This window comes from Schistocerca serialis, chromosome 3, assembly GCF_023864345.2.
Source record: "Schistocerca serialis cubense isolate TAMUIC-IGC-003099 chromosome 3, iqSchSeri2.2, whole genome shotgun sequence".
Lineage (NCBI taxonomy): Eukaryota > Metazoa > Arthropoda > Insecta > Orthoptera > Acrididae > Schistocerca > Schistocerca serialis.
In genome coordinates this window covers 225,436,605-225,462,181 of record NC_064640.1, presented here as the reverse complement: position 1 = coordinate 225,462,181, position 25,577 = coordinate 225,436,605, and the positions used below count along the sequence as shown (strand labels likewise).

The 25,577-nt window shown below is 42.1% G+C and overlaps 1 protein-coding gene across 1 annotated transcript in view; it reads left to right on the top strand.

The window, feature by feature from the left end:
* Positions 1-25,577, top strand: part of LOC126470761 (uncharacterized) — a 302,868-nt gene that overhangs the window by 600 nt on the left and 276,691 nt on the right. The gene's annotated exons all lie outside the window — the stretch shown is intronic.

The window sequence follows — 25,577 nt, the reverse complement described above, 5'->3', positions numbered from 1 at the left end:
GAGACGATAGTTAGCATAGCCTTCAGCTACATTTGCTACGACCTAGCAAGGCGCCATAGCTTTGATAATTTATTACATGAAGCATGTATCATCAAGAGCGATGTTCTACAATTATGGATTAAAGTTAAGTATTCCCGAAGCTACGTACTTTTCTTTATAGCATTCATTACGTATCCTGTTTCAGACCTCACGCCAGCCTGCGTGAGTTTAAGCGCGTGCCTTTCGGCTTCCTCTCATTGTGTCTAGGCTGTCTTGTCTAGACACAACACATAGCACTATGTTTTCTTTCGCGTTTGCTGGAATCTCTTTGGACTTCCGTTTCACGTGGCACTGCAGCCAAGCTGTCTCGAGTACTGTCAAGTGCGATAATGAGGGTACTTTTGTGCTGTGCATTACGAGCACATCGACTTACCGGTCAGGTGGTACAGTTAACCTGCAGTGACGTGCTCAGGTGCAGTTCACACGTAAAAAGGGACAAGCAGAGAAGCATTTAATTTTAAGCAGAATGAAATAATACACTGCATATCTCACACTATACGTTCCTTAGACGACTAGACGAAAACCGCAACAGGTTATCCTCTTTCAGCTGACGTACTGTTGTAATTAAAAACAAGAATGATGAAAATTCCTGACTTAGCCACAGGGCAATTTTTCTGCATAAGTTGTGTGTAACGTCAGAGAGTATTGAAGGATTTCACCGTATAGTTAAATATTGAAGCCACTGAAGGTATTACTTACAGTCAGTCGTCTGGTAATCTCTTAGCATTTCAATTCTGGAAGTGTCACCTGCTGCGTTGACAACGAGCCTATCAACAACAGAATCCACGAAGCCAACCAGGCGCAGCATTTTCTCTACTTTTATGACGAGCCCTTCTATATCCCGCAAGCGTTCGGCAGTGACGCGAAAAAGCTGCGTGCGTTAGTTCCAGTACGTCTGACAGATTAGTCTTGTTACTTCTTGGGCCAAATCCCGCAACTTGGCCCCAGATCAGTCCTGTTGGGTTCATATTGTAATGGTACAGTAGCAAATGTAAAAATTCAGCATCTGTATGATTTGCTCGATGCTGTGAAAATAATTGTCTTTTATGTTTCTACGATACTTATTTACCTGCAATACGTGTAACGACATTCCTCTCAACACGGCGGGGTCAGGGATTTTCTCTGCCTCGTGATGACTGGGTGTTGTGTCATGTCCTTAGGTTAGTTAGGTTTAAGTAGTTCTAAGTTCTAGCGGACTGATGACCATAGATGTTAAGTCCCATAGTGCTCAGAGTCATTTGAACCATTCCTCTCAACAGCGAGTAGTTCGCCTTCCGTAATGTTCGCACATGCATTGACAATGCGCTGACGCGTGTTGTCAGGCGTTGTCGGCGGATCACGACAGCAAATACCCTGCAACTTTCTCCACATAAAGAAATCCGGGGACGTCAGATCCGGTGAACGTGCAGGCCATGGTATGGTGCTTCGACGCCCAATCCACCTGTCATGAAATATGCTATTCAATACCGCTTCAACCGCACGCGAGCTGTGTGCCGGACATCCATCATATTGGAAGTACATCGCCATTCTGTCATGCAGTGAAACATCTTGTAGTAACATCCTTAGAACATTACGTAGGAAATCAGCATACATTGCACCATTTAGATTGCCATCGATAAAATGGGGGCCAATTATCCTTCCTCCCATAATGCCGCACTAAACATTAACCCGCCAAGGTCGCTGATGTTCCACTTATCGCAGCCATTGTGGATTTTCCGTTGCCCAATAGTGCATATTATGTCGGTTTACGTTACCGCTGTTGGTGAATGACGCTTCGTCGCTAAATAGAACGCGTGCGAAAAATCTGTCATCGTCCGTAATTTCTCTTGTGCCCAGTGGGAGAACTGTACACGACGTTCAAAGTCGTTACCATGGAATTCCTGGTTCGTAGAAATATGGTACGGGTGCAGTCGATGTTGATGTAGCATTCTCAACACCGACGTTTTTGAGATTCCCGATTCTCGCGCAATTTGTCTGCTACTGATGCGCGGATTAGCCGCGGCAGCAGCTAAAACACCTACTTTGGCATCATCATTTGTTGCAGGTCGTGGTTGACGTTTCACATGTGGCTGAACACTTCCTGTTTCCTCAAATAAGGTAACTATCCAGCGAACGGTCCGGACACTTGGATGATGTCGTCCAGGATACCGAGCAGCATACATAGCACACGCCCGTTGGGCATTTTGATCACAATAGCCAGCCATACATCAACACGATATCGACCTTTTCCGCAATCGGTAAACGGTCCATTTTAACACGGGTAATGTAACCCGAAGCAAATACCGACCGCACTGGCGGAATGTTACGTGATACCACGTACTTATACGTTTGTGACTATTACAGCGCCATCTATCACAAAGCGAAAAATGTGGTCCAACTAAAACATTCGTATTTATTTAAGAGCTACACGAATATGTAATAAAAATGGGGGTTCCTATTAAAAAAAAACGCAGTTGAAATCAGTTTGACCTATGACAGCAGCATCTAGCGGGCCAACCATAGCGCCATCTGGTTTCCCCCTTCAAGCTAGACCAGTTTCGTTCTTTGTAGTTTTTTCGTTTGATGCTTATTTCGTGAGATATTTGGCCCGGTCACTATCAATGGACCACCCTGTATATATTTCTGAACTAAACTGGCAAAAATGTAATTGTGAACATATCAAAAACTATAATTTTAAGAGTATTCCATTCTAATCTGAATTTCGTATCTTTTAATTGGCTTAGCAGCTCTTAATTGACAAAATAGGTTTTCATGTTAACAATGATTTATATGTGTAGAAGTAAGAAGAAGGATGTGAATGCTACACATTCCAAGGAATTAAAAACCTGTTGGTCTACGACAAAGCACATTTTAGAATTTCTTCGATGTTGTTAATAATAAAAACTGCTTAAAATAGCAGTTTTTGAAGTTTTTTCCATACGCTTTCAGGGGAAGGAACCCTGAATTTTCTTTCTCTTCTAGGAAACCGCTCTCACCAACGAAATTTCATTAATCTGCCACTGCCTGACTTAACTGTAAACTGCAATAAATCTTTAGAAACAGAATTTGAATTTTATTTTCCCTCTTAAAGACAAATCATGTAATGCACAGAACAGTATGCAAGAAAGAATTGATTTAATGCTAGCACAATTAGTCTGTACTAATTTTGTAACATTCTCTTTCGTGATTTCTTCTGCACCCTTAGTTTTGTTTGACATGACGTTAACAATTTTTTTTGAGTTTTCAGCTGCACCTTTATGCCATTTGGAAGTGATATGCCCTTTTTGCAGATTCGTGAAACCTTTTGATAACTGCCATGCGTTATACGTGGCCGGAAGGACACAACTTTAACTGAGCTAGAATAAACCAACCATGGGTATAATGACAGGCAGCCGTACCGAAAAAATCTAGTTATGCTGTCTACATCATTCCTGAAATTATAATTTCGTCAGGTGACAATGGATTCAATATAACGTTATACTTCAGGGAATCATCAACCTTTTCTTTCAACATTATTTCTGACGTCGGAAATATTGACCAGGAGACTACTATCCCGTCCATCAAAGCACCTGAAGCCAGTAGAAGTACTGGCTATGTCTGTATTTCCTTCATAAGTGCAATAACTGGAATTTTTAATAGATATATCTGAGTCTGGCTCGCTCTTGTCTTTTGATATTTCGTCGCAGGTAATATAATTTTCGATTCCCTCACGCTCATTTTCGGCTTTTATTCGTTTATGAGGTACAAAAACTTACGAATATTGGTCATTTTTTCACTGTATTCACTATGCTTTTACGCCTCATAATATTCTAAATAAACCACATTCATGCATCACTGCTTACTTTCAACTATGGTAAACGTTGAGTAATAACACTGCTGACAACATTCTTGCGCCGTTCCAATCAGCTGAGTTCCCCCCATCCACTTCAGCAATCCCATTAAGTGATATGTTCACCGAATACACAACGGGGATAGGGAACGACTGCAGTTATAGAGAGCTATGATTCTTTCAGTGATCAGTACATCAAAACAAACACACTAAAGGAGGGGTCATATATTATTTTTATTTCTAGGTGAAATGGCATGTAAATCTGAAATATTGTGGAGAAGGAGGAGATTAATGTTTGATGTCCCGTCGACAGCGAGGTCATTAGAGATTAGATTAGATTAGATTAGTTTTTCGTTCCATAGATCCATGCTGAGGAGATCCTCGTGGATGTGGAACATGTCAATTTTTTTTTTTTTTTTGCTGAAATAACAATACTAATAGTATGAATATACACAATACATCATTTGTTTCTATTAAAAAATTCGTCAATGGAGTAGACGGAGTTGGCCACTAGTAAGTCTTTCAGGCTCCTTTTAAACTGATCTTTATTTGTAACTAAATTTTTTATGTTTGCTGGCAAATTATTGAAGATGAGTGTTCCTGAGTAGTGGACCCCTTTTTGAACTAAAGTAAGTGCTTTTAAGGCTTTGTGAAGACGGAGCACGAACTCGTGTTACGGCAAGATGGGGAAGGAAATCGGCCTTGACCTTCCAAAGGAACCATCCCGGCATTTACTTGAAGTGATTGAAGAAAGGGCGGAAAATCTAAATCAGGATGGCCGGACGCAGGCTTGAACCGTCATCCACCTAAATGCAAATCCAGTGTGTTAACCACTGCGCCACCTCGCTCCATGTGAAGTATTGCATGCGTGACTTTTGTTCAAATGGCTCTGAGCACTATGGGACTTAACTTCTGAGTGACTTTTGTGACCCACTGATACCTAAGTATCTAAGTTGAGTATGTGCTTACTGAAAGATATTCGCTAAAGAAAATAGCACTTCCTTCTTTCGATTCATATTTTTTTATTAGATGTATTTACACTGGTAGCATCTAATTTGGACGAAAAAACGACGAGCGAAGCATTCAACTATTACCACCGTTATACCTTAGCAAAAGATCTTCCTGAGAATCAGAGAAAATTCCGAACCTACGAAAAACCGCGAAGCAGGCCAAATCCTTCCATACAGTCACTTATTGAGCAGTCTCGTAGGGCAATAGAAGTCAGCAAAAAGAAAGCTCAAGTTTTAAAATTCTCGTTTAAGAAATCAGTCACGAAGGAAGCTCGTACAAACATACCGTCTTTTGACCGTCGCACATACTCCAATATGGGGGTATAGAAATAGGCATCCCTGGCGTTGAGAAGCAGCTGGAAGTGTTGAAAACCAATAACCACCAGGTCCGATGGAGCCTCAATTCGATTTTACAAAGAGTACTCCACGGCAATTTCCCCTTACTTAGCTTGCATTTATCGATAATGTGTCGTCCAGCGCAAAGTCCCAAACGACTGGAAGAAACTACAGATGCTTCCTGTATATAAGGAGGGTAAAAGAACAGACCTGCAAAAAAGTTACAGACCAATATCCTTAACTTCGGTCTGCTGCAGTACTATTGAACATAGTCTCAATTCGAATATAATAAATTTTCTTGAGACGGAAAAGCTTCTGGCCACAAACCAGAACGGATTTAGAAAGTATCACTTGTGGGAAACTCAGTTCATGATATCCTGCGAAGCATGAATGAAGAGCAACAGGCAGATTCCATATTCCCAGATTTCCGGAAAGCGTTTGACACGATGCCCCATAGCAGACGGTTGACGAAGGTACGGGCTTACAGAATAGGTTCCCAGATACGTGGGTGGCTCGAAGACTTCTTAACTAACAGAATCCAGTACATTGTCCTCGACGGCGAGTGTTCATCAGAGACAACTGTATCAACAAGAGTCTCCCAGGGAAGTGTGATAATACGACCAGGGTGGCCGAGCGGTTCTAGGCGCTACAGTCTGGAACCGCGCGACCGCTACGGTTGCAGGTTCGAATCCTGCATCGGGCATGGGTGTTTGTGATGTCCTTAGGTTAGTTAGGTTTAAGTAGTTCTAAGTTCTAGGGGACTGTTGACCTTAGAAGTTAAGTCCCATAGTGCTCAGAGCCATTTTTTTTTTTTTTTATTTTTTTTTAAAGTGTGATAGGATCGCTCTTATTCTCTATATACGTAAATGATATGGCGGACAGAGTGAGTAGTAATCTGCGGCTGTTTGTTGATGAGGCTGTGATGTGCGGGAAGGTTGAGTGACTGTAGGAGGAAAAAAGATGATTTAGATCAAATTTCTAGTTGGTGTTATGAATGGCATTTTGCGCTAAATGTAGAAAATTGTAAGCTAATGCAGATGAGTAGGAAAAACAACCCCTTAACGTCCGAATACAGTGTTAGTAGTGTGCTGTCTGACACAGTCGCGTCGATTAAATATCTGGGCGTAACGTTGCAAAGCGACATTGAATGACACTAGAACGTCATGACGGTCGTAGGGAAGGCGAATGGTCGACTTCGGTTTACTGGGAGAATTTTAAGAATATGTGGTTCACTTGTAAGGGAGACTGCGTATAGAGCTGTACTGTGACCCATAGTTAAGAACTGCTCGAGTGTTCGGGATTTCCACCAGTTCTGATTGAAGGAAGACATCGAAGCAATTCAGGGGTGGGCTGCTAGATTTGTTACAGGTAGGATGGATCAACACGCGAGTCTTACGCAGATGCTTAGTGAACTCAAATGGGAATCCTAGGAGGGAAGATGACGTTCTTTTCGGGAAACACTACTGATAAATATTAAGAACTACATTATGCAATACACAGCTGTACCAAATGCATACAGAGGTTTACAAATCATCACATTTTTTACTAAACCTCCAGACTGCCAATGTATGTCAGCTGTCTTTGTGACGTTAACATAATGTCCGCCTGCTTACCTGGGTGGTAACGTGCTCGCATCCCATACAAGCGGGCCCGGGTTCGATTCCCGGCCGGGTAGGAGATTTTCTCCGCCCGGGGACTGGGTCTTGTGTTGTCCTCATCATCATTTCATCCTCATCAACGGCGTGTAAGCCGCCCAATGTGGCGTCGACTGAAATAAGACTTGCACTTGGCGGCCGAACTTCCCCGATTGGGGCCTCCCGGCCAACGATGCCGTACGTCCATTTCCATTTCCATTTTCTTAATAGTCTACGTGTTGTTTCTGTACTATATATCATTATGATTTATAAATAATGACATGTTAATATAGATATAGTTGATACTATGAGCATAAAAGAAAGAATTGGTCAGGGCACCACGTGTTCTCACAATTTTTGTAATGTAGATATCTATGACTATTGGTTACCTCTAACGGGCGCACTGACTGTGTTATTTACGAATCATCCACAGTTACATAACTTTTCATGACAAAGGTCAGGAAACAGTAAATGGTATGGTAGCACATAAACGTCCTTTTCTGTAGTATACTATACAACTATAAATAAGTATTATGTTAAACAGACAAGGTACCAGAACTGTCAAAACTAATGATTATAATCACTTATAATAAATATTTAACTATGTACCAAATGTTGATACGCATCCACGTGGGAATAAAAAAATTATTTAGATTTTAATTGACACTGCATGTCATGATTATGTCATCTGTAAGATCACTACCTAATAACTTTCAGAGTTGGTTAGACTGAAGTGTGTCTGTCTGTGTTTCCATTAATGTTATACAGTAATCATAAAATGCGACCTGTATCTAATTGAATTATTAATGTTGCATAATGGATGCATCTTGTGTTCGTCGTGATGTGAAATGTTAATATGTAAGTAGTATTAACAAACTAGCTCATCAGTAGTTGGTGTATGTTTGCAATGCCTTAAATGCTTGCCGGCCGGTGTGGCCGTGCGGTTCTAGGCGCTTCAGTCTGGAACCGCGTGACCGGTACGGTCGCAGATTCGAATCCTGCCTCGGGCATGTTAGGTTAGTTAGGTTTAAGTAGTTCTTAGTTCTAGGGGACTGATGACCACATATGTTAAGTCCCATAGTGCTCAGAGCCATTTGAACCATTTTGAACCTTAAATGCTTAGTTGAATACTCTTCGACCTACTCTCTTCAGTGCATGAGTATACCACACACAAATGTCTATGAGGTTAAATAAACATAATGTTACGTACACTGAGCTGACAGAAGTCACGGGATACCTCCTAATATCGTGTCGGACCTCCTTTTTCCAGGCATAGTGCAGCAACTCGACGTCACATGGACGGAAGGAGTCGTTGGAAGTCCCTGCAGAAAAATTGAGCCACGCTGTCTCTATATCCGTCCATAATTGCGAAAGTGTTTCCGATGCAGGATTTTGTGCACGAACTGACCTCTTGATTATGTCCCACAAATGTTCGATGGGATTCATGTCGGGTCATCTGGGTGACCAAATCATTCGCTCAAATTGCCCAGAAGTTTTTTCAGACCAATCGTGAACAACTGTGGCCTGGTGACATAGCACGCTGTCATCATAAGAATTCCTTCATTGTTAGGGAACATGAAGTTCCATGAATGGTTGCAAATGGTCTTCAAGTAGCCGAACATAGCCTTTCCAGTCAATGAGCGATTCATTTCAACCTGAGAAACCAGTCCATTCCATGTAAACACACCCCACACCTTTTTGGAGCCACCACCAGCTTTCACAGCGCTTGTTGGCCGCTTGGGTCTATGGCTTCGAGGTGTCTTCGCTACTCCCGAACCTTGCCATCAGCTCTTACCAACTGAAATCGGGACTCACCCAACCAGGCCATGGTTTTGCAGTTGTCTAGAGTCCAACAGATGTGATCACGAAGAGGCGCTTGCTTCCGTGTCATTGCCATTTTCTACTACAACCTGCAATCATTATACATTAAGGTGACAAAAATCATGGGATACCTCCTAATATCGTGTCAGAGCTCCTTTTAAGTCGTTGGAAGTCCTCTGCAGAAATACTCTGCCGTGCTGCCACTATAGCCATCCATATTTGCGAAAGTGTTGCCGGCGCTGGATTTTCTGCTCGAAATGACCCCTCACTTATGTCCCATAAATGTTCGATGGGATTCATGTCAGGTGATCTGGGTGGCCAAATCATTCGCTCGAATTGTCCAGAACGTTCTTCAAACCAGTCGCGATCAACTGCGGCCTGGTGGCACGGCGTATTGTCGTTAATAAAGATTCCCTCGCTGTTTAGGAACATGAAGTTCATGAATGGCTGTAAATGGTTGGTTGGTTGTTTTGGGAGAGAGGACCAAACAGTGAGGTCATCGGTCCCATCAGATTAGGGAAGGGTAGGGAAGGAAGTCGGCCATGCTCTTTCAAAGGAACCACCCCGACATCTGCCTGAAGCGATTTATGGAAATCACGGAAAACCTTAATCAGGATGGCTGGATGTAGGCTGTAAATGGTCTCCCAGTAACAGAATATAACAATTATCAGTCAATGATCGGTTCAGTTGGACCAGAGGACCCAGTCCATTCCATGAGAACACAGCCCACACCAATATGGGGCCACCACCAGCTTGCACAAAATTTTGCTGCACTGTCATAACGCAGAAGATCGTCGTACTTCCCGCCTGAAATTTTGTATTTTCGCCACACTCTTGACACTGTGGATCTCTGCATACTGAATTCCTTTACGGTTTCCGAAATGGAGTGTCCCATGCGTCTAGCTCCATTTACCATTCCGCGTTGAAAGTCCGTTAATTTATGACATCTGGGCCAATGCACTGCCCTTGTGTACGCTATTCTACCACCATCTGTATATGTACATACCGTATATGTACATACCGTTTTCCCATAACCGTTGTCATCTCAATATTATATGCAGCTCCTATCAGTGATGAAACAATATATATCTGATAACTATTATTACAATTACGCAAACGCTAAGCTGAGATGGTTTTGTAAGATGATGTAAGATATGATGTACTTAATGTCGTTTCTCGTATCAGCTGCATACTTTAATGTTACACAATTTGGTAAATGTGGTTTTGTTCTTCTCTGGTACAGTGAACCCCATGATGGTCCGATCCTAGACAGACATCTTTCATGTCTAATAAAATATACTGTTACAGCTGTGTATTCATAACGCAGTTCTCAACATTCATGAAAGCTCTACAGCTCCACTCCCATAAAATATTATCAACGATAAAATTTTGAGACCCGGCCTTATAAGTTGACTGCAGAACTAATCTACTGGTCACCATATGTACATGTCGCGTAAGTACAACGAAGATAAGAGAAATTAAGGCGAGTAGGAGGTATATAGACAGTCGCTTCTCCCTCGCTCTATTTGCGAGTGGAACAGGAAAGGAAATGACTAGTAGTGGAACAAGTTATCCTCTGCCATTCACCACACGGTTGCTTGTGGAGTATGTACTTAGGCGAATGTGTACGTTTGGTTCTTAGTTTTGTATTGATTAGACACGGTATTTCATTTTAATTTCACATACTGGTTTCAGTAATTGGGTCACACAAAAAGATTCAAAGTTTTGTGCTTTAGCGATTTGTTGTTTGTCTAGCTCTACATCTGGGATAATTATTTAGCTTGGTTTGAATCAGATTTTAAGTGATTTTAATGTATGGTGGTATGCCCTCCACATATCTTCATATTTGCCTTTATTTGTGCCTTTGTGTGTAGTGTGATAAATATTTCAAGAGATAATATATAAGTAAGTCAATTTAATTTTGTTTATTATTGCGTTTTTCGACTGTTGAACAGTTCTACGATTTTAAATTCCATTTACCTTTAGATATCAGATATTTTTTGAGTTTTCTCATTTTTATTAATTCGTTAGTAATGTTTTTGGCCATCGAAGCAACAGTACAGTAGAAATGATTTGCAACTGGTTTTCCTTTACTTTTAGAGATGACGCTTTTTATGAGTCATTTTGAATCTAATTTTTCATGTGTCTCATCATTTTTCATTTTGATTGTTTCTCATAAATTGTTAATAATGACATGGTAATTGAATACAGGATTGTCTATTGATAGTGACCGGGCCAAATATCTCACGAAATAACCAACAAACGAAAAAACTACAAAGAACAAACCTCGTCTAGCTTGAAGGGGGAAACCACATGGCGCTATGATTGACCCGCTAGATGGCGCTGCCATAGGTCAGACGGATATCGACTGCGTTTTTTTAAAATAGGAACCCTCATTTTTTATTGTATATTCATGTAGTACGTAAGGAAATATGAAGGTTTTAGTTGGCCCACTTTTTTCGCTTTGTGATAGATGGCGCTGTAACAGACAAAAGTATAAGTACGTGGTATCACGTAACATTCCGCCAGTGCGGACGGTATTTCCTTCGTGATACATTACCCGTGTTAAAATGGACCGTTTACCAATTGCGGAAAAGGTCGATATTGTGTTAATGTATGGCTATTGTGATCAAAAATCCCAACGGGCGTGTGCTATGTATGTTGCTCGGTATCCTGGACGACATCATCCAAGTGTCTGGACCGTTCGCCGGATAGTTACGTTATTTAAGGAAACAGGAAGTGTTCAGCCACATGTGAAACGTCAACCACGACCTGCAACAAATGATGATGCCCAAGTAGGTGTTTTAGCTGCTGTCGCGGCTAATCCGCACATCAGTAGCAGACAAATTGCGCGAGAATCGGGAATCTCAAAAACTTCGGTGTTGAGAATGCTACATCAACATCGATTGCACCCGTACCATGTTTCTATGCACCAGGAATTGCATGGCGGCGACTTTGAACGTCGTGTACAGTTCTCCCACTGGACACTAGAGAAATTACGGGACGATGACAGATTTTTTGCACTCGTTCTATTTAGTGACGAAGCGTCATTCACCAACAGCGGTAACGTGAACCGGCATAATATGCACTATTGGGCAACGGAAAATCCACGATGGCCTCGACAAGTGGAACATCAGCGACCTTGGCATGTTAATGTATGGTGCGGCATTATGGGAGGAAGGATAATTGGCCCCCATTTTCTCGATGGCAATCTAAATGGTGCAATCAATGTATGCTGATTTCCTACGTAATGTTCTACTGATGTTACTACTAGATGTTTCACTGCATGACAGAATGGCGATGTACTTCCAACATGATGGATGTCGGGCACATAGCTCGCGTGCGGTTGAAGCGGTATTGAATAGCGTATTTCATGACAGGTGGATTGGTCGTCGAAGCACCATACCATGGCCCGCACGTTCACCGGATCTGACGTCCCCGGATTTCTTTCTGTGGAGAAAGTTGAAGGATATTTGCTGTCGTGATCCACCGACATCATCTGACAACGTGCATCAGCTCATTGTCAATGCATGGGCGACCATTACGGAAGGCGAACTACTCGTTGTGGAGAGGAATGTCGTTACACGTATTGCCAAATGCATTGAGGTTGACGGACAACATTTTGAGCATTTATTGCATTAATGTGGTATTTACAGGTAATCACGCTGTAACAGCATGCGTTCTCAGAAATGATAGGTTCACAAAGGTACATGTATCACATTGGAAAAACCGAAATTAAATGTTCAAACGTCCTGTGTTCTGTATTTTAATTTAAAAAACCTACCTGTTACCAACTATTTGTTTAAAATTGTGAGCCATATGTTTGTGACTATTACAGCGCCATCTATCACGAAGCGAAAAAAGTGGTCCAACTAAAACATTCATATTTCTTTACGTACTACGCGAATATCTAATAAAAATGGGGGTTCCTATTTAAAAAAAAAAACGCAGTCGATAACCGTTTGACCTATGGCAGCGCCATCTAGCGGGCCAACCTTAGCGCCATCTGGTTTCCCCCTTTAAGCTAGACAAGTTTCGTTCTTTGTAGTTTTTTCGTTTGACGCTTATTTCGTGAGATATTTGGCCCGGTCACGATCAATGGACCACCCTGTATATGTACGTGTGATGAATACATGAACTCCAAGTGTTTATTGTCGAACGGTAATTGCGGGAGTTATATGTGACCTCTATAAACATTAACCATCTTTTGCTCAAGCATGTTACATAATTTTTCAGCATCAGTATTTTGATTATCCTCGGAGAATAACTTTATCCATCACCGAAAAATAGGGGCTGTTGAACATATGATTTCCTGGCTGCCAATGCACAGTTTGCTACTGCAGTCATCTCGACCACTTTCGGCCTGCAGAAGGAATGAGATTTCGTTCAGTTGAAGGTGTTTGGCCGGTTTTTCCTAAGCTTCCTAAGTGGGTCGTGGTTAGAGCTGACTAGTCTGATTTGAAGAGAGACTATTTTCGCTATGATGGACGATATTTCCATCATCTGTGGCAGAGAAAGTTCTGTAAGTCTTGCCAGGAAGCAGCAACCTACAGAAGCGTGAACTGTATCAGGGGTGGGCAAGGTTCCTTTAGTAAAGAAGACGATCTATATATTTTGATATACTGGAGGATACAGTTTTTCTACATACAAAGCGATACGTATGATCACATAAATGTAATATTTGGATTCATTGTGGATTGCAACTAATAAAAACATTCCATTTGCTGTTTGGTCAAATACAATACGTAAGTATTATGTTTTCCAAAAAATGTTCGTCATCGTATTGATCATTTTGAAATAAAGAATGATAAACGGAGGTATACGCTTGAAACGACTATTTGCTTATTACTGCACTTTTGTATTACGCTATTTATTGCATTTGCAACGAGCAACAGGAAGAAATGTAAAATTTTAAGAATTTTATTGGGATAGTTTGAATTCAGATTTTTTTACTCAATATGTAGATGCCTGGTACATGATCAAGAAAATGTAATTAGTCTTACGCAAATCAAATACTTCACTAGATTCCCTCTCCCAGCTAACGGGAACGACTCGATAAACACCCACCCTAGGTAGGTTAAAGTCGACTCCAACTAACAGTGAATGAGCTGGTTACTTCCGCGCTGCTGAAAGTTGACCTTTGAATGATTCTACAACTGTCGCAGGGTTATCGGGTGGCTGGTAAACCATTCGATGACTGAGTTTACCTAGGCTGGTTACCTGCGTCTAGATAACTTCGCAGACACAATTTGATCTGGAGAGACAGAATATTTTTAGCGATTACAGTAAACACTTCCTCTCTCTATCTTTTCGATATACGTTTCATGATACAAATATCACAAAAAACCGTGACTCACTATTGTGCATCTTTTGATCTCAGACCATTCTCTGAGGGTCTGCTGCTGTTGTTACTGATTATGATTTCGCTACTTATCTTCTTGTTCTCAGTCACTTTCTGCGTGTTTTTGCTGATGCTGGTGCTGCTGTTAAATTTGTTTTAGATCTTTTTGAGCTTAGTTTGCAATTCTGTGGGTGACGATGGTGATTCTGGATGGATCACGTAGTGATTAGTTGGTAGGTCTTTTTCGCTGTCCTTACTTTATTGCTGGATTCGTGCTTGGGTGGACCTGCGTTTGGTGTTTATCTCAGAAGGAAAGTATCCTCTTGATAGGGTTGTCATTAGCTGCTTGTTGTAGTTTGCAATGATGGTTTCAGTACGCAGTGTATTGGCTTTCGTAAATGTTTTCGTCGCACTTTTCTTTGTTAATCAGTTTGTAATCAGCAACTACTGAGAAGTTGTTTTAGGAGTGCCTGTAATTTCCAGGCGTCCTAAAACAGAATTTTCGCTGCCAAAAGCTGTTTTCCTTTTTATTTATGGTGTAGTCCATGATTCGCATGAATTCTGAGTCTTAAGTAACTTATATACATAATTCCAGTATTCTTAAAATTCCTGCAAAACAAATATTTATGCTCAGATTCATTGTTGACACACGACTATGACGGTAAGTCATAACGTAGTGGAGTGTTTATGATTATTACATTAGTGTGTGTTAGAGCCGGCCGAAGTGGCCGTGCGGTTCTAGGCGCTGCAGTCTGGAACCGCGAGACCGCTACGGTCGCAGGTTCGAATCCTGCCTCGGGCATGGATGTGTGTGATGTCCTTAGGTTAATTAGGTTTAACTAGTTCTAAGTTCTAGGGGACTAATGACCTCAGAAATTGAGTCCCATAGTGCTCAGAGCCATTTGAACCATTTGTGTGTTAGATTTTCTATACAGTCTTGTAGAGCTTTATCAGTAATTTGCTACTCGTTTCTCTGTATTTGAATGTGCTATCAATAACGGTTGGCTATTTCTAACGCTGACACGGTCCCAGTCCTAATGAAGGTAGAGATTTCTTCTTATGATTTCGTTCATGCCACTTGCATGACTGGCCCCACAGTTATCACTGTTCCGTCCTACTCTGTATTCTCTGTACTGAGCACTGCTGTGCCTTTCGTTTGTGCGGTTCCTACGTTACTAGAAACGTTTGGCTTAGATAACTCAGGCTAAATTCAGTTCACTTCATTTACAGCATTCCTGCTTTGTTCTTTAATTACGGCTTTGTTTCTCAAGGTGTCATTGTTAGTGACCATTTCTTGATCTTCATACATGGCCAGGACATCGAATTTATTTCTCACTGGCATAGTGTTCTCAGATTTACGTAAAACGCCGTTTTGATTCTTAGAAGCTTGCCGGCCGCTGTGGCCGAGCGGTTCTAGGCGCTTCAGTCCGGAACCGCACGACTGCTACGGTCGCAGGTTCGAATCCTGCCTCGAGCATGGATGTGTGTGATGTCCTTAGGTTAGTTAGGTTTAAGTAGTTCGAAGTTCTAGGGGACTGATGACCTCAGATATTAAGTCCCATAGTGCTCAGAGCCATTTGAATTTTCTTAGAAGCTTGCTCTGTACACATTAACGATTGTTCCAGTTCACTGCCGGATTTGTTACCCTTCATCAAGGGCTGTTATGCTCATTCAGGTAAATACTCATAAGACCGATCTCATTACATTGTTAATACACTGAAAAGCCAAAGAAACTAGTACACTTGGTTAATATCGTGTAGGGCCCCCGCGAGCATGCAGATGTGCCACAACACGACGTGGCATAGACTCGAGTAATGTCTGCAGTACTGCTGGAGGGAACTGACACCATGAATCCTGCAGGGCTGTCCATAAATCCGAAGGGCACAAAGGGGTGCAACAGCACGTTGCAAGGCATCCTGGATATGCTCAATGATGTTCATGTCTGGGGAGTTTGATGGCCAGCGGAAGTGTTTAAACTCAGAAGAGTGTTCCTGGAGCCACTCTGTAGCAATTCAAGATGTGTGGGGTGTCGCTTAGTCCTGCTGGAATTGCCCAAGTCCTTCGGAATGCACAGTGGATAAGAATGGATGCTGGTGGTCAGCCAGGATGCTTACTTACGTGTTACCTGCCAGAGTCGTATCTAGACGTATCAGGGGTCCCATATCACTCCAACTGCACATGACCCACACCATTACAGAGCCTCCACCAGCTTGAACAGTTCCCTGCCAACGTGCCGGGTCCATGGTTTCATGAGGTTGTCTCCATACAAACGTCCATCCGCTCGATACAATTTGAAACGAGACTCGTCCGACCAGGCAACATGTTTACAATCATCAACAGTCCAATGTCGGTGTTCACGGGCACAGGCGAGGCGTAAACCTTTGTATCGTGCAATCGTCAAGGGTACACGAGTCGGCCTTCGGCTCCGTAAGCCCATATCATTGATGTTTCGTTGAATGGTTCGCAGGTTGACACTTGTTGATCGCCCAGCATTGAAATTTGCAGCAATTTGCGGAAGGTTTGTTCTTCTGTCACGTTGAACGATTCTCTTAAGCCGTTGCTGCTCCCGTTCTTGCAGGATCTTTCTCCGTCCGCAACGATGTCGTATATTTCATCTTTTACCGGATTCTTGATATTCACAGTATACTGGTGAAATGGTAGCACGGGGAAATCCCCACTTCATCGCTACCTCGGAGATGCTGTGTCCCATCGCTCGTGCACCGGCTGTAACACCACGTTCATACTCACTTAAATCTTAATAACCTGCCATTGTAGCAGCGGTAACTGATCTAACAACTGCTCCAGATACTTGTTGTCTTATATAGGCGTTGCCGACCACAGCGTCGTATTCTGTCTGTTTGCATATCTCCGTATTTGAACACGCATGCCTAAACCAGTTTTTTGGCGCTACAGTATAGATGAACTCATTTACTTGAAAAAAAAAAAGATAATGCTGATTTTAAGAGTGACGATCTTGATTCGTTAAAAGAATTCCTTACATAGAGAACACGGCAGGCGCCTCAACCTGATTTCATAGAAACTTCACTCAGTGGAAGAGGCGTCAAAATAAGCGAACATTTGTCACGGCTGATCCGTAGATACTCGACCGTATTTCAGAAACGACGGTCATATTTTTCGACACAGTTTATGTGCCGTTTAGTGCGTTACAACTGAAACCGAAACGGTTTCATAGCAACTAGCGTCGTGGCTTCTCACTTTTGAGCCGCGTGTTCCAAACATGATTATTGTTTGTTTTTTCATTGATCTACCCATGTCCGCAGAAGATTGCTACAAGAATGTTTCTTATCCGGTTAGGGAACGTAAGGGTGTTATATTAAATCTAAAATTCAACTGGGTTTTACAATACGCGTCATATATTTATTATATAATATATGTTTGAATTGTTTTTTTAGGGTTTAAAATCTTTTTAAATTCTCCTAGTCTTATAATTCATTCTCATATCAGTTATTATATTCATTCTGATATTAATTTTTATATTAATTCTTAAATTCATTCTTATATTTTATTGTTACGCTTATTCTTCAGGTTGACTGGAATACTCTCTTTCAAATTCTAAAGGTGGCAGGGGTAAAATACAGGGAGCGAAAGGCTATTTACAACTTGTACAGAAACCAGATGGCAGTTATAAGAGTTGAGGGACATGAAAGGGAAGCAGTCGTTGGGAAGGGAGTAAGACAGGATTGTAGCCTATCCCTGATGTTATTCAATCTCTATATTGAGCAAGCAGTAAAGGAAACAAAAGAAAAATTTGGAGTAGGTATTAAAATCCATGCAGAAGAAATAAAAACTTTGAGGTTCGCCGATGACATTGTAATTCTGTCAGAGACAGCAAAGGACTTGGAAGAGCAGTTGAACGGAATGGATGGTGTCTTGAAGGGAGGATATATAATGAACATCAACAAAAGCAAAACGAGGATAATGGAATGTATTCGAGTTAAGTCGGGTGATGCTGAGGGTATTAGATTAGGAAATGAGACACTTAAAGTAGTAAAGGAGTTTTGATATTTGGGGAGCAAAATAACTGATGATGGACGAAGTAGAGAGGATATAAAATGTAGACTGGCAATGGCAAGGAAAGCGTTTCTGAAGAAGAGAAATTTGTTAACATCGAGTATAGATTTAAGTGTCAGGAAGTTATTTCTGAAAGTATTTGTATGGAGTGTAGCCATATATGGAAGTGAAACATGGACGGTAAATAGTTTGGACAAGAAGAGAATAGAAGCTTTTGAAATGTGGTGCTACAGAAGAATGCTGAAGATTAGACGGGTAGATCACATAACTAATGACGAAGTATTGAATAGGACTGGGGAGAAGAGAAGTTTGTGGCACAACTTGACCAGAAGAAGGGATCGGTTGGTAGGACATGTTCTGAGGCATCAAGGGATCACCAATTTAGTATTGAAGGGCAGCGTGGAGGGTAAAAATCATAGGGGGAGACCAAGAGATGAATACACTAAGCAGATTCAGAAAGATGTAGGTTGCAGTAGGTACTGGGAGATGAAGAAGCTTGCACAGGATAGAGTAGCATGGAGAGCTGCATCAAACCAGTTTCAGGACTGAAGACCACAACAACAACAATATTCTTCAGGAACATTTCATGCATTCCCTTGAATGACACCGATCGTAGAAACATTTGGAACATAGAAATTACGAACACCATGAGCATCGCCTGAAGAAGGTTTGCCACAGTCACAGTTCCTGGTTTGAGTCTCATTCGAGAAAGAAACGGCGTTAACATTGATAAAGATTTCGCGTGTTGGCAACAATTTTGCTTCAAACCATGCATGATAGATCACTTTTCCAAAAGTGTAAGTACGCAACATCACCATTATTCCTGGCAAGACACACTAAAGGAATTTCACCGAAAACAATTTCAAATAATTTTCTCATCCATTTATTTTGTGTAATTAGTTGAACGGACAAATAGTTTGTGGACGAATAAGGGCAATACTATTTCAATATACGTAGGAAAAATCACTCGTGTAGTAATATTCTGCAGACATGGGTAGATAAATGAAAAAAAATCGGCTTTCGAATACAGGGTGGAAAAGCTCGAAGCCATGACACTAGCGTGTGTGCCACCACTACTGTTGAACTTGACGCGGCTAAAAGACATCTAAATTACGTCGAAAACTTTGACTGTCCTTTTCTCATAAACGGACGAGTATCTACAGACAAGCCGAGGCATGTGTTCGCTTATTTTGACTCCTCCTCCACTTAGCAAAGTTTCTAGGAAAACAGGTTATGGCGCTTGTCGTGTTCTCCTCGTAAGTCATTCTTTTAATGAATCCAAGCCGACGCTCTAAAAATCAACACTGTTGTGTTTCAAGTAGATCAGTTCATCTGTTCACAATGTGATGAGATCTTCTTCATGAGTTTTTGGCCTAAATAAACATAACGTTCCTTTGTATACAGCCATATTTTCTGTTTTTGTTCAGCATTCACTCAACTATTGTGTTACTTTGTATTTAAAACGCACTATTCCCTCCGTTGCTCGTTTTACACACCAACGAACATTTTCTTCTAGAGCACGGTGAATTTGTGACAAGACGTGGTTGCTGAACACTCGAACTCATCGACGTGTTTGTCTGTTTTCGCTGTGCTTATTTAGATCACTTTTGTCATTATAGAACACGAGATGCACATATTTTCACAGTGAATGTTAAGGTTTTTGCAAAATCGCTGTTTCTCATTATATTACTTACAGAGTTCCGGAATTTGCGATATTCTGTATTCTCGGCACCATTATACCACCTCGAGATACTGAAAACTAACTACCTTTGGTGTCGCACCATTAAGAACGACAAACTTACTTCTGTCTGCTTGGAAGTATCTATTAACCTAAAGAAAAGTTTCATACAAACCTTTTAAGTTAACCTCGCATAATAATACAGCACACGACCACAGTCGCTTTGATGATGAAATAGTGCCTCACAGGTGGCTTCGCGCTCAAGACAAGCTACAACTTCTCCAGCCATGAGTCAAGGCTGGTCTTCGCAAGAGGGAGGGACATTCAAGGAAATGTGATTCACAATACAGCTAGACTGAGCACTAAAACTACTGCGCGTTCTGTTTAACAGGCATTCGCGTGGTAAACCTGCGTCTCGCTTCTTGCTTTTAAGGCGTCTTCTTTTCTGCGTCTGCAGTAATGGAATACTGTACTGAAGCTTTTGACGCTTTAATAAAAGGCTTCATCGTGCTAAATTCCAACGGCTGGGTGCTCGAGAAGCAGTCTGCCGACGGTGCCACTGTTCACAGCAAGACACTCCACGACGGGGACAAAGTGTTCAAGTTAACGGTGAGTCGTGCACGCAGCGCTCGGCACACAAGCGGTGTAGAAGCACGGTGTGCTAAGGACGAAAATGTCACCGAATACTAGACTTTACACTTTCCTGCAATGATAGCTACGTGACTCAACTTTGTGTTATTTCCTAGTTTTAGTCATTCACATTTGTGGGTCTTTGCCTTCATTAATACTCATACATCAGCCAGTCGCAACATTAACCTATTCTAAAGAAATAGTAAGAATGAAGAAGTCCAGTAATCGTGAAAATACCGTGCGCAGAATCCCGGTTTGGGGGTGGGGGTGGGAATAGTCTTGGTGCTCGGTTCCTATTTGAGCTAAGAACATGAGGTAAAAAAGTGTTTGGTTTAGCCTAGACCGGCGGCCATTTGATAGCCATTCGAAAATCTGTCTTACTGTAGCTATGTTACAGTATATTAAGCAAGGTTTGAACGATGAACCGGAACTGGAGCCTAGGCAAATTGTACGAATCGCCTAATTCCTTTTGCAAAAGATATTAATTGGGATGAATTTAACGCTCATCTAAGGTCACCATTTGTATGTGCACCGTTCGGATTTGACGCGCAAAAACACTCTTAAATAACTCCGGACTGGAACGAGACTCATGGTTCAATTTTGGTCCACCGGCGTATCGGGCGTTTAATGTAAGTTTTAACCGTTTGAAAAATCTTGCTTCGTTTGGATTTTAAGTGCAAAATACACGAAGATTTTTCAAGCGCACCACTTACATATATTAAACATGTACGAATGGGTTAAAACTCTGCACGAAGGCAGATATATGGATAAAGTCAAAACGATTTTTTCTTTACCCAATAATCTTTATCCGTTGGCGAGATACGATGGTTTAAAGTAGAGCTAAACGCAACACTTGGAACTTGTTCTTGCGTGAACTGAATGCGCAGAAACGGTTTAAAGTGAATCATATAAATAAAAAATGCATCATTACGACAGAATTGAAAGCTCACTTTCAAAAATCTAGCTCCATTCTGTTTTTACGTGACAAAAACAAGTTTTTTGTAAGTTTTTTTACACGCGCCACTTCTATGTCTCAGACTTATGGGAATTGGTCCACATTTTGTATGAAGGTAGACAAATACATTTAACTAATGATTTTCCTGTTGTTTTATGAAAGCTTTTACCCTTCTTAAGATATAAGCAACATGGTTCGAAAGACAGTAAGAAAACCTATACCGGATCAGTCATCTCCTGAGTCAACAAAATTCTACATCAGTCTAATGTCAAAATTATGTTAGAGTAAAAGTTGGGAAACAGAACGAAAAGTGTTCCTGTCAGAGCACAAAAATGGCGAATATGTCCTGGACAGAGTTAGGGAGGTAAAAGATTACGTGACAGTTTCAAAGACATTTAAATCAAAATATCTTGACGTATTCGCGCTTTTTTCCGAGTTAACCCTACTTCCCAGCGCAGTGAACTCTCTTAGCTGCAAGGTGGTAGCACATCTCTATCTTGCAATTTATAGGCTAAAGTCCTTGATCCCGTGCCCAAAATCCAGGAGATTCGCTAGCCATAGTAAACGATATACTGTATAATATAATATGGCTGAAGAGCATATATGCAACAGCTAAACATGTTTTCATGGGGGAGGGATGGAATAAAATTTCTAGGGGTGGATTTGTTCCTGTGGGGACTCTAAAACAATTCTTTTATTTGTGCATGTCGGCAGGTTGAAGTTTTTTTTCCCGAGGGGACCATTTCTCCCCCAAATTCTCCATCTGTTACATGTATGGTGAGGGGTGTAAGAATATACAGACACAAATGTCTATGCTTCTAGAGAATAGGACGAATCTACAATAGAAAGTATCCGAGAGTAGGGGACATCTATAATAGGAATTATCTCAGAGTGGGGACACATGCATCCTAAACTTTAATGACACATTGTGTCATATTGCACGACGTAACAAATGCCATGTTGAATGACATGATGTTATGTGTCATGTTATGCGACATGGTGTGGTATCGATAGCAACGATCCACGGCGTATTAAAGTTATTAGGTTGGCACTACGACAGACACCGACGACAGCGCCCTCTAGTCGGTGCTGTCCAGATCTACGAGCTCCGCTCCAGATTCTGCCCATTTGATCAAGAGCAGACGGTCGGGACACTTCACTTCAGCTTCACTTCATATATTTTGCTCTGCTTACGACGGGTTTAGGCTTGCTCATCATTACAAAGTTATGTATGCCCTGTATATATTTATAAACCACTTTTACTTTCTTGCAGTACCGACGTGTATTACCGTTTCCTGCTCCTACCCACGCGCCGCCTTCGAGGCGGGATACAAAACATGGCATCATGTTACTTTAGTTGACACGACGCTTTACGCTACCATGACATGAGTAGTAATACTAATAAGTAAAAGAACGGCCAATATTTCAAGTTATTTTGATTTAAATGTCTTTGAAGCTGGCAGATAAGTCGAAAAGCTTGTTCCCTAACAGTGCCCAGGACATATTCGCCTTTTTTGTGCGATGATAGGAGCACATTTCAGTCTGGTTATCTAAATAAATAATACTCTATGTTTTCTATCCTACTCAGCACACTTAAAACACAGTTTATCATCATTCGCAATGGCGGTGACTCGGAGACCGGTTGAACGAACAGGCGATTCCTGTGGTCGATGACAACAGAGTTCACAATGTGCACAGCCAGCCAGAAATGAAGACTAAAGAGTAGCGTACGCAATCAGTCGACGAAGCGACGCGAATCGAAAAACGTAAAGACAGAAAAGATCAATCACTCTGCTATGAATGGTTGTATCGAAGGCTAGAGAGAATAGCGAGGGCTACCGGACTAACATGCGTCCGCTGTATTTGCGGGAACTGTCGCGTCAGTGGAAGGGGCCGCCGTGACATCTATGCAGCGACGGTGGCGGCCGTGGTATGAAGCCCGAATTTCTGACCTCCTCGGACTGGATAGGAAATCCGAATCACTGTCGAATACTAAACCCTTCCCCCTTTTGTCGGCACACAGAGGCGGAAATGGCTCTGCATGTGGCGACTTCGTTGAGGGAGAGGAGAGAAAGATGTTAGAATACTCGCAAAAGGCTACCGCGGTATTTCCTCGTCGCGATCGGTAGGGTTTGATATTGGCGCTGTTAGTGGAATTGCTGGCAGATCCTCTGTTTCTGGGGCACTGCTTAATCGTACCTGCAGGGGAGTGGGTGACGGCTGTAGTCCAGGTGGGCAAAACAGCTCAGCCTTCATGGGCACCTCATTCCGAGAATGGTCAACCTTTGGCAATTACTTAGCGAGAGGGTCTCAGGCGTTGGTAGGAGCTGGAAGTATCTTAGGGAGTTGCCCTCACTGGTTATTGTCGATCCTTGCTGGTGCCTAACACGGGGACAGAGGTTGTAGCGTGGCAGGTAGCCTGTAAGGCAGGCTTTTCCCAGCCTGGTTGCATGAACCGTGCCCAGTTGGCAGAGTGGGGGAACTGGGGTGTGCTATGCCTCGTTGCAACCGGAGCTGATCGTGATGTCTCACTATGTGCTCCGGGAAGGTTGTAAGCTCAAACATTTGCCACCTCCTATAACCAACGACGACACCTTGGATCAACACGGTGTTCCGACCGAAAGTACGAGCCCACACGTGGGAGCCCAGCTGTTGATAAGGCTGTGTGTATGGGCAGTATGACGGCTGAGTCGAGCACTGTAGGTCGAAGAGAGTGCAGAGTCTGCACTCATGTAAAAGTTTTGCCAGACTACGTCCGTTTACAGCAACGAAATAGTAGGTTGCGAGGAAGCTGGTGAGTGATTCCCCAGAGTCGACTGCCATCATTATCTGGCGCATTTGTATTTTGAAGGTCCTAGCTATATACTCGGCTTTCGAATTGGATTCTGGATGGTGAGGGGCCCTGGTCAGTTTCTAATACCGTTGCATTTACAAAAATCCTGAAAAGTGGGTTCTCGGAAATCACAGTGGAATGTGCTCTTCCTATCGTAAATATGATGGAGAGGGCATAGATGGTAGCTGACATGATTGTGGTAGTTATCTGTGCCACATATGAAAATTTAGAGAGGGTGTAAGAAATTAGCAACAACAGTGCTCAGAATGGTCTGGCAAGATCAATATGTACACTTTGTCAGGGATGGTCAGGGCGTGGCCAGGGCTGAATCACTGGGCCAGGGCTGGCTGACTGACTGTGGACAGAGGCCTAGTAGTTCTGGACTTGACGAGTACACTTGATTGCTGCGCTATTGCTTTCGTTCTGCACATGCTCAACATGCAGTGTGGAGGAACTTAAGTATGCAGGGCTGGAGCATGGCCAGAATTATCACCCCACATACATAATACTAAGCCAGTGTCATAGCGAAAAATATGTGCCCCATGGTGAGTCTGCGCCCTTAGGTAGGCGTTCTGGTCAGGCCCGCTGTGCGACAGATAACACTTTGTGGAGCAGAGGACAAAAGCCTGTATTTGTTGGTATTCGCGTGCCATAATTGGGAATTTGTCGAGGGTGTGTCGCTCATCAGCATCTAACGCAAAATGTAGTGCTTCGTCCCTGTCATACTTTGCATCCGGGTTGTATGGCAAGTGAAAATATGCGTCCGCGTTTGAGTCTTTCGTGGTGAGCCGATAATGGATCTCGGAGTTGTAATTACTAAGGAATAACGCCCAATCTTGCAGCCACTGCGCCACCTTGTCGTGAAATTTTAAGTGGATACCGAATAGAAATAGGGGACTTGTGTTCAGTGAGAGGTGAGACTCAGTGCGAGAGATATAGATGAAGCTTCTTGATGCCGTATGTGACAGCCAACGCCTCTTTTTCTATTTGCTAGTAATTTCATTGCAGTACATATAATGTCTTAGACAAAAAATGCAAGTAGCTGTTTTGTGCCATCGGCGTATTTGTGGGAAAGCTCTGCACCAGTGCTACAATCTCACTCATCAGTAGCTAGCATTAAGTTCTTGCCCTGATTGAACCTTGCTAAGCAAAAGGCCAACACAAGTCACTTTTTAAGTTGCAAGAAAGCTTTCTGGCGCGCCTCCGATAACTCGAATTTAACTCCTTTTTTATGCAATTGATTAGGACAGAATCTGGCACGATATCTCTCAAGAGAACATTCAACAACTCTTTCAAGCAATCCCAAATCGAAAAACAGCTTGCATAAGGGCCAGACGTGGAGCAATGCATTGTTGACTTGCTCAATTTATGTAACTCTTTCACTTTAATAAATCATGCAAGTTTTCTGAAATTATTGTTTGTCTGTACAACTACATCACATCTACCGATTTCCATCCCAT